The following is an 8,153-nucleotide window of genomic DNA, read 5'->3' as shown; positions in this document are numbered from 1 at the left end:
TCACTTCCTCTCTCTCTAAAAATTAATAAAAACATTAAAAAAGTAATAAAGATGTTGAAAAGCAAAGCTAACATTTAAAGAAAAGAAGTCTGAAGGATGAAGTTTATGGTATGTGAATTATGTCTCATAAACCTGTTAAAAGTTAATCATTGCTTTTACTGAACACAGTTCTAACATAAAACCAATACAATAAAAGAGGAAAAGTAAGAGAGAAGCATAAAAATCAGAAAGGGAGACTAAATGTGCTTATATGCAGACAGTGATAGTCTACATAGAAAAATCCAAAAGAATCTATAAAAATTAGAACAAAATTCAGCATGGTTGCAGGGTACCAGATCAGTTAAACAAACACTGATGATGTTTCTACATACCAGATGTAACCAATTGGGAAAAATAATAAAGATCTCATTTTTTAAAATATATTTTTATTGATTTCAGAGAGGAAGGAAGAGGGAGAGAGAGAGACAGAAACATCAATGATGAAAGAGAATCATCCATCAGCTGCCTCTTGCACACTCCCCACAGGATCGAGCCCACAACCAGGGCATGTGCCTTTGACCGGAATCGAACCTGGGACCCTTCAGTCCGCAGGCCAATGCTCTATCCACTGAGCCAAACCGGCTAGGGCTCATTATTTTGTTTGTTTTTTAATTGATTTTAGAGACAGAGAAACATCAATTTGTTGTTCCACTTATTTACACATTCATTGGTTAATTCTTGAATGTGCCCTGATGGGATTGAACCTGAAACTTTGGCATATCAGGATGATAACTCCAACCAACTGAGCTACCAGTCCAGGGCCATAGATCTCATTCTTAATAGGAGAAAAATCTATAAGCATGTAGGGATATATTTAATATAAGATATGCAAGACCTTCATGGAGAAAATAAGACATTGTTGAAGGACATAAAAGAAGACCTATAGGATATACTAATATACTACATTCAAGGATGAGAACAACCAATATTGTAAAGATGCATATTGCCCCCAGATTAATCTGAGTTTAATGCAAGAATCTGACAATTGATGCTAAAATCCATCTAGAAGAGCAAACGGCTAAGAATAACCAAAAAATGTTAAGGCGAGCTGGGGAGACATGTATTTGCAGTAATTAAGACTGTGCCATATGGCATAAGAGATAAATAAACCAGAGAACAAGACAGAAACAGACACATGTTTAAAATATAATAGTGGTGGCATGAAAATCAAAGAGAAATGAACTAGTTAATCCATGATTTGATTCTATAATCAGTTATATATATGAAAAAATATATATGCCTAGAATAAATTCAAGGTGAATTAAAGATGTAAATGAAGAAAAGCAAAACTTAAAAAAAAATCTAGAAAGGCATGCCCTCCTGGGGCAAGCCTACTCAAATCTCCTTTTTGAGTGACTTTTCTTTCTCCTAAACTCTAAGGTTCTCATGAGACTTGCAACCAGGGAGCAATGGCAGTGGCAGCTGGACTGAGGCTAACCCCCTGAACCTGTCTCCATGGCTCCCTCTACTCTGCCTCTCTAGTGAACTGACAGAGCCCTGCCTTGGCTCATTTCTTTCCCATAATGTTTCTAGAGAGCCCGCCTAGGCTCTCTCCTGTTGCTTCTTCTATCCTAAGCTCTTCCTTGTTTCACTGTCCCCAGTTTTAATAAACAAACTCTAAAAATAAAATTTTAAAAAATTAGACTATCTGTGACCTTGGAGTAGGAGAGATTTCTTAGACAGATACAAAAATATAGAAGATCAAGGAAAAGATTGATATATTTAAGTACATTAAAAATCTTTAATGTTTCAACATAAAAAAGGTACTATAAACAAAATTAATGGGAAGTCCTTCTTCTTGAGTTAGACTTACCCGCCTGGCCCCCCAATATTTCCAAATTATCTCTAAAAAACAAAAAAAAAAAACCCCCACAAAATGAATGGAAACCACAGATTGGGTGAAAATGTAACAGATATTAACCAAAAAAGAATTACTATCCAGAATAAATAAAGAACTCTTCCAATTAATAAGACAACCCAAGAGAACAATGGGCAAAAGATAACACAAAAATCTTCACTCAAGGCCACTGTATGTGCTGTACATTGCACCAACTCTACAGTGTGCCTTTCACAAACACTACAACATGAACAGCGCCCCCTAGAGTTGTGCAGTGCACAAACTCTACACTAAAAGATACAACTTACTCTATACAGTTGGTGGCCCTGTGAAAATGCAAAGGAAAATAAACTATGGGATATCATTTCACACTCATCAAATTGGCCAAATTAAAAGTTTCGACATCTAAAATGTCAGGGAGTATGTGAAGCATCTGGAATTCTCAACTGCTGCTGTGAGGGTAAACCAGTACCATCACACTGGAGAGCAGTTTGTCAATATCCAGGGAAGTTGAGATCCAGATAACCCATGTCCTAATTACATCCCTACCCATGTATAAGAGTGATCACTGCAGCCTTGTTCGAATGAGCAAAAAATTGGAAACCAACTGTCCATTAATAGGAGAATGTCCATTAACAGGAGAATGGAGACTTAGTATGCAGCATAGTCATACAAAGGAATACTATACAGTAGTTAAGATGAATGTCCTTATGCTACATATGTCAACATAAATGAAAAAAGCAAGATGCAGAAATATATTCAGCATATCATTTCTATAAAGTTTAACGCCATCCAAAACAATTATACATATTGCTTACAGATGCAAATTTATGTAATAGAACTATAAACCGTGCAATTCAGGATGAAGGTTACCTAATGGAGGGAAGGGAATAGTAGCATGGAGGGGTAAATGTGGGATTTTAAATACAACTACTCATGTTTTACTTCTTTGGAAAGTAAAAACCTGAAGCAAATACAGCAAAATGTTTACTGTTAATTGTGTGGTGGGTGTTAATTTTTTCTATTGTGTCTGAAATATTTCATAACTTTTTATTTTTAAGTTACACAGTGAGAACAGAGATTGGTCCTTCTCAAAAGAGCACACAGTACCTCCATTTCTCACTTCCCTTCACTGCTCAGCCAAGGAGGATAGCTTCCACTTCCCTGACCCTGCATTTGCTGAGGTTACAAAAAATAACCTTGTCTGCCAATAGGGGAGCAGGGTTCTTTGTTCTTACCTTCCTTGATTCTCTTTCTTTTAATATATTCTATACTTTACTCCCTCCTTAAAGCTCTAAGATAGCTTTCTCCTGGTTTTCCCTGGGCCTCTGGTCACATGCTTTCCTCTGCTTCTCCACCTGCTCCTGAACTCTGTTCCTTAGGGTTCAATCCAGAGTCCCCATTTCATTCTATACACATTCTCTCTAGATGATTTTACTCTAATCCATGTCCCCAAAGACTTCCTATAAATAGAGACTCCAAAATCTCTATCTCCAGCCCATCTCTCTCCTGAGCCCCAAACCGAGTCCCTCCAAATGCCCACTCTAGGTCCTTATCCCATGATATCACAGAAATCCTAAACTTGGAAACAGCTTTGTCCCCTGCCTGAATCGCGTGCCCTGCAAGACCATCTCCTCTTCCTCTGCCCCCTTTTCTGATACATGGCACCACATTCCATCCTGTCACCCATACAGTAACCTGGGAGCCATCCTCTACGTATACTCCCTCATCCCCTACTGCAATCAGCCATCAGCCTCACAAGCCTCTGTGTATTTCTCAAGTCAGTCCCCTCCCTATGGCTCCTAAAACCATTATTGTCTGGGTGGGCCTTGTCATTTCTAATTACTATGGTAATCCCCCAACTATGGTCTCCTTGCCATCATCCCCGCCTCTGCAAATCCATCCTCTTTGCTACAGAAGAGACCAATCTTTTTTTCTTTAAATATATTTTTTATTGATTTTGTACAGAGAGGAAGGGAGAGGGATAGTTAGAAACATCGATGAGAAACATCTATCAGCTGCCTCTTGCACACCCCCTACTGGGGATGTGCCCGCAACCAAGGTACATGCCCTCGACCGGAATATAACCCGGGACACTTGAGTCCGCAGGCTGACGCTCTACCCACTGAGCCAAACCGGTTAGGGTGAGACCAATCTTTTTAAAATGCAACTTCGATCCCAACACCTTTTCTCAAAAAGTAAGTAAGTAAGTAAGTAAGTAAATAAATAAATAAATAAAAATTCCTGAAATGCTGAGTCAGGACTAGAACATTCCCTTTCACAGGGTATATAAAGTCCTCCCCAACATGCCCCAAGGATCTCTCCAGCCCCTTCCATACTTGCCAGCCCAGCCATGGTGTGCTTGCATCTCTGACCTTTGCATATGGTGATTCTCTACCTCAGATATCCTCAAAACTGTCTCCATATGTACCACCATTTCCCTTTACTTGCCTAATCCTTCCCCTTCACCTCTTTGCTCAAGTATATCTGGGCCACTTCCTCTCGCAGGTTGGGTATCAACCTCAGATGACATTGTACTGTCCCACTGCAAAGGCTGTGACCTCTTTCCTATTGGTCGATGAACAACAAGAGAACTATCCCCTATCCTTGTACCTCAGGTGCGTAGCGCCTTGCCTGGCATGTTGATGGTGTTCAGAAGACATGCCTGGTCCACCTGGAGCTGAGAGCTTACTTAACAAGTGCTAGTGCAATCTTAATTCTGCAAGCAGTGGCTGAAACACACCGCGCCACCTGGAGAGCATGAGGCAGGTCTGTGCACCAGGGCACCAACCCCAAAGGTGGTCCGAGGATCTCCAAGGAGAATTGGGAAGAAGGTAATATAGCTATGTTCTTATTCTTAAAAGACTCTTTAATTAGACTGAATGGTAGAACGCTTTAAAAAGCACAATTGGTTCCCCTTTTCGTCTTTTATTTCCTTAGGGAGAAAAAGAGATCCTGGTGGTTGACATGTGGGAGGCAGAGCCATGAGTTCCATAGGAGGATCTATATATAGCTCTGTGATCAACAGCTTTGCTTCCTTGCCTCCTTAGCAGCTGGAGACAGGCTGTTGCTTCCAGATGTGGGATGGAGAAGGTGCATGCAGGCAAACTTACACATGCCTGGTGTGCAGCAAGAGGCTCCACAAACATTTGCCCAATATGCTTCTCCTGAAGACAATCTCATGTTTATTAGCATAAGCTCTGGAAATTGGGACTAGCAAATTGAAGAGTCACTTATGAGCTGAGTGACAGACCAAGGTTGGTGTTTCCTATGTGCCAGGCACTGTACACATGGTGGGCAGCCCTTCTCATACCTATCTTGTGCATTCTCATTCCCACAGCCTTATTGCCAGGGGGTAGTGCTGCTCTCATTTCAAAGGCGAGCACACTGACACTCTGATAATATAGTTACCTCCTAAGATCACACAACTAATTTACATCCTAGAGTACAATTCAAACTCAGGGCTACAGCCAAAAGCCCCTGAGGCCTTGTTTCTCCGGCTGCCTGCTGGTTTCTCAGCCCAGCGGGTCCTGCTGTGCTAGGATAGAAGTGCATTCACAATGGCACTGGATAAGTGAGGAATAAAAGTACAGCCTAAAAATATCAGCTGAAAAGGAACTCACGGGAGGTCAGGACAGTTCACAAGAGGCAGCAATAAAAAAGGAAGTTGATGAAATCTTGGAGTAGCTGGGGGAATATACATCAAGAAGAGCTCTTCTTTCTCTCAAGTAAAAGAATCTAACTCAACAAAAATGGGCAAACTAGATTATGTGCATTTATTGTTGGGCAAAGCTTGGGTTGCCCGTAGTATAATTCCTCAGAGATTTCCTGAGAGATTGCACATAAAGGTCCTGTTGTTGAACTGAAGAAAGATGCTGGGAATGGGCTGTTGTCAGGTTGGTTTCACCACCAAGGGGCCCACCGTGCCTCTCCCCGGGGAGACATTGCGGGTTTCAATGCGCTTTTCTTTCTCTTGGCTGCCTGAGCATACAGCCATCACTGTTTCCATTGTGAGCTCTTCTCCTCTGGAGCCAAGCCCAAGTTCAGGGAACATGTGCTCACGACACATTTGGCAGCCTGGCTCCCCACTTGCAGTGACTTTCTGCCTTTGCCTTTTCCCCATCAAGACACTTTCCTGCACTTGGAGGTTGAAAAGCAATGCTGAACACGCTTAGCTCTAAAAGCTGGTTCTGAATCCTGCTGGCTCATGGGGATGAGACACAAAAAGTCCACACCAAATACAGAACCCAGGTTACTGACCTCAGATGAGAATTACTTCCATCCCTTCCTTGTTACAGACATTACTGAGGCCATATGTTTCTCAAAGCATCAATGGGCTCAGTTTCCTGAAGAAAATTTCTCTTGTATTATTTACCCCATTAAGAATTTTTATGAGAAATCCCACCTTACCGTTGAACAAAATTGAGCATCCTACTAACTGGGACCTTATTTTGTAGAACAGCTCACAGGTTAGAAATCAGAGATTAAACACTTTCCCTACATCTACACAGGCAGTGGCAAGAGTTGGTATGAGAACATAATTACTTGAATATCCAGCCCTATAAGGACTAGTTTATTTTTAAAATTTTTAAATTGAGGTCAAATTATACACAATAAGCACAGATCTTGTTAAGTGTAGAGCTAAATAAAGTTTGAAATTTTTTACACTCATAGAGTCAGCACTCTAATCAAAACAGAATGTTTCCATCATCCTAGAAAGTTCCCTTGGGCCTTTTCCCACTCAACCCCAATCTCCCATCTTCCCCCACCAGGCAACAACCACTGTTCTGATTTCTATGATTAGTTTGAGGCCCCACTTTTAAGAAGTGAAAATTGAATGTATGCAACTTTGCCTGCTTCCCTGAAGTGTCTCTGCAGAATTTTGCTCTCCCCTTTGGACCACAAGTACTACTTAAGCTTTGTTTTAGATTCACCTGGAAAGCCTTTCAGCAAGTCAGTCTTTGTCCCAGTACAGACACATTTAGATTTAAAGGAATTTACACTTATAGGTTATGGAGGTCAATTATGATTCCTCAACATGCGGTATAAAAAGAACTCGTCTTTCTGGAACATACAGTTGCTTTCTCCCAAAACATCTGCCTTCTTGCCTCTTTCTGTATCCAACCACTCCTCAGGATAGCAGCCTTTGTCTCTGTGGAAAGGATTGCTTGAGCCTTTGAAAGTGAGCACATATGCACCCTATCTTTCTACTTGGAGGCCATTTCCTGGTGTCAGTAACCTTCCTGCTGCAGTGGGACTCTGAACAGCTCATCTGACTTCCCCAGACATCATCCCAGAACAGTGGTAGCTGAAAATGTAATAGCCAGCAAGGGAACTTAGAAACTGGAAACTGGGTTTTAGAAACTGGAAAACTTTGAGTAAGTCTTGCTCAGAACATTGTCTTAAAGCCAAAGAATGTTGCCAAGGTCCAGGTGGAGGCAGCTTTCCGCCAGCCACAGACACGATGAAAACAGACGGTGCCTGCTTCTCTTCCCCTCGGAGCGCTGGCGGCCAGGCTGGGTCATTTTCTCCACAGCAGATTCATCTCCCCAGACAGTGAGCTAATGCTTGGCACTGGCAAACTCCATGAAAAAAAAGGCACTTAACCCCGCGGTTTGAGGCAGAAATGACTTCATGGAATATATACACAAAATTAAATCAAGCTAAGTTTTTTTTTTTTTTTAAATATTCTAAAGAAAAAGAAAATGATGCACACACAGTCGTAACATTAGAACCCACTTGTGAACACAGAACACCAAAGTGTAAACTCTCCTGAAAGAGTCAAATTCCAGAAGTCATTTTGTTAGGAAAGAGATAATTCTGTGGAATTATAAACAGAGCTGCTGAAAGCATGTGGTGAGTCCCTCTTTCCTATACAATATAACTGAATATTTTCTGGTGTTCCTACAGTTTAAATAAAGAAACTTTTTTCCATTTTTTTTAATTTCTAAAAGTGTATTTTTAAAATAGGTACTATATTAATATGGTTCAATTTTTTTTTTAAATAACAAAATATAAAGGGTCTTCAGGGACAAGTGTCCCTCCCACTCTTGGGCCCCAGCCACTCCCTTTCCTTCCCCATAGCCTGTGTTAGTGGTTTCTTGTGTATCTGTCTATTCAGAGATAGTTTAGCATATACAAACAAAACAGATATATAACTTCCATCGTTCTTTATAAAAAAATATATTTTTATTGATTTCAGAGAGAAAGGGAGAGGGAGAGATAGAAACATTAATGATGAGAGAGAACCACTGACTGGCTGTCTCCTGCATGTTCC

Source organism: Myotis yumanensis, unplaced genomic scaffold, assembly GCF_028538775.1.
Source record: "Myotis yumanensis isolate MYYU_CA2020_CCGP unplaced genomic scaffold, mMyoYum1.0.hap1 SCAF_18, whole genome shotgun sequence".
Lineage (NCBI taxonomy): Eukaryota > Metazoa > Chordata > Mammalia > Chiroptera > Vespertilionidae > Myotis > Myotis yumanensis.
Note: the sequence above shows the minus strand (reverse complement) of the source record.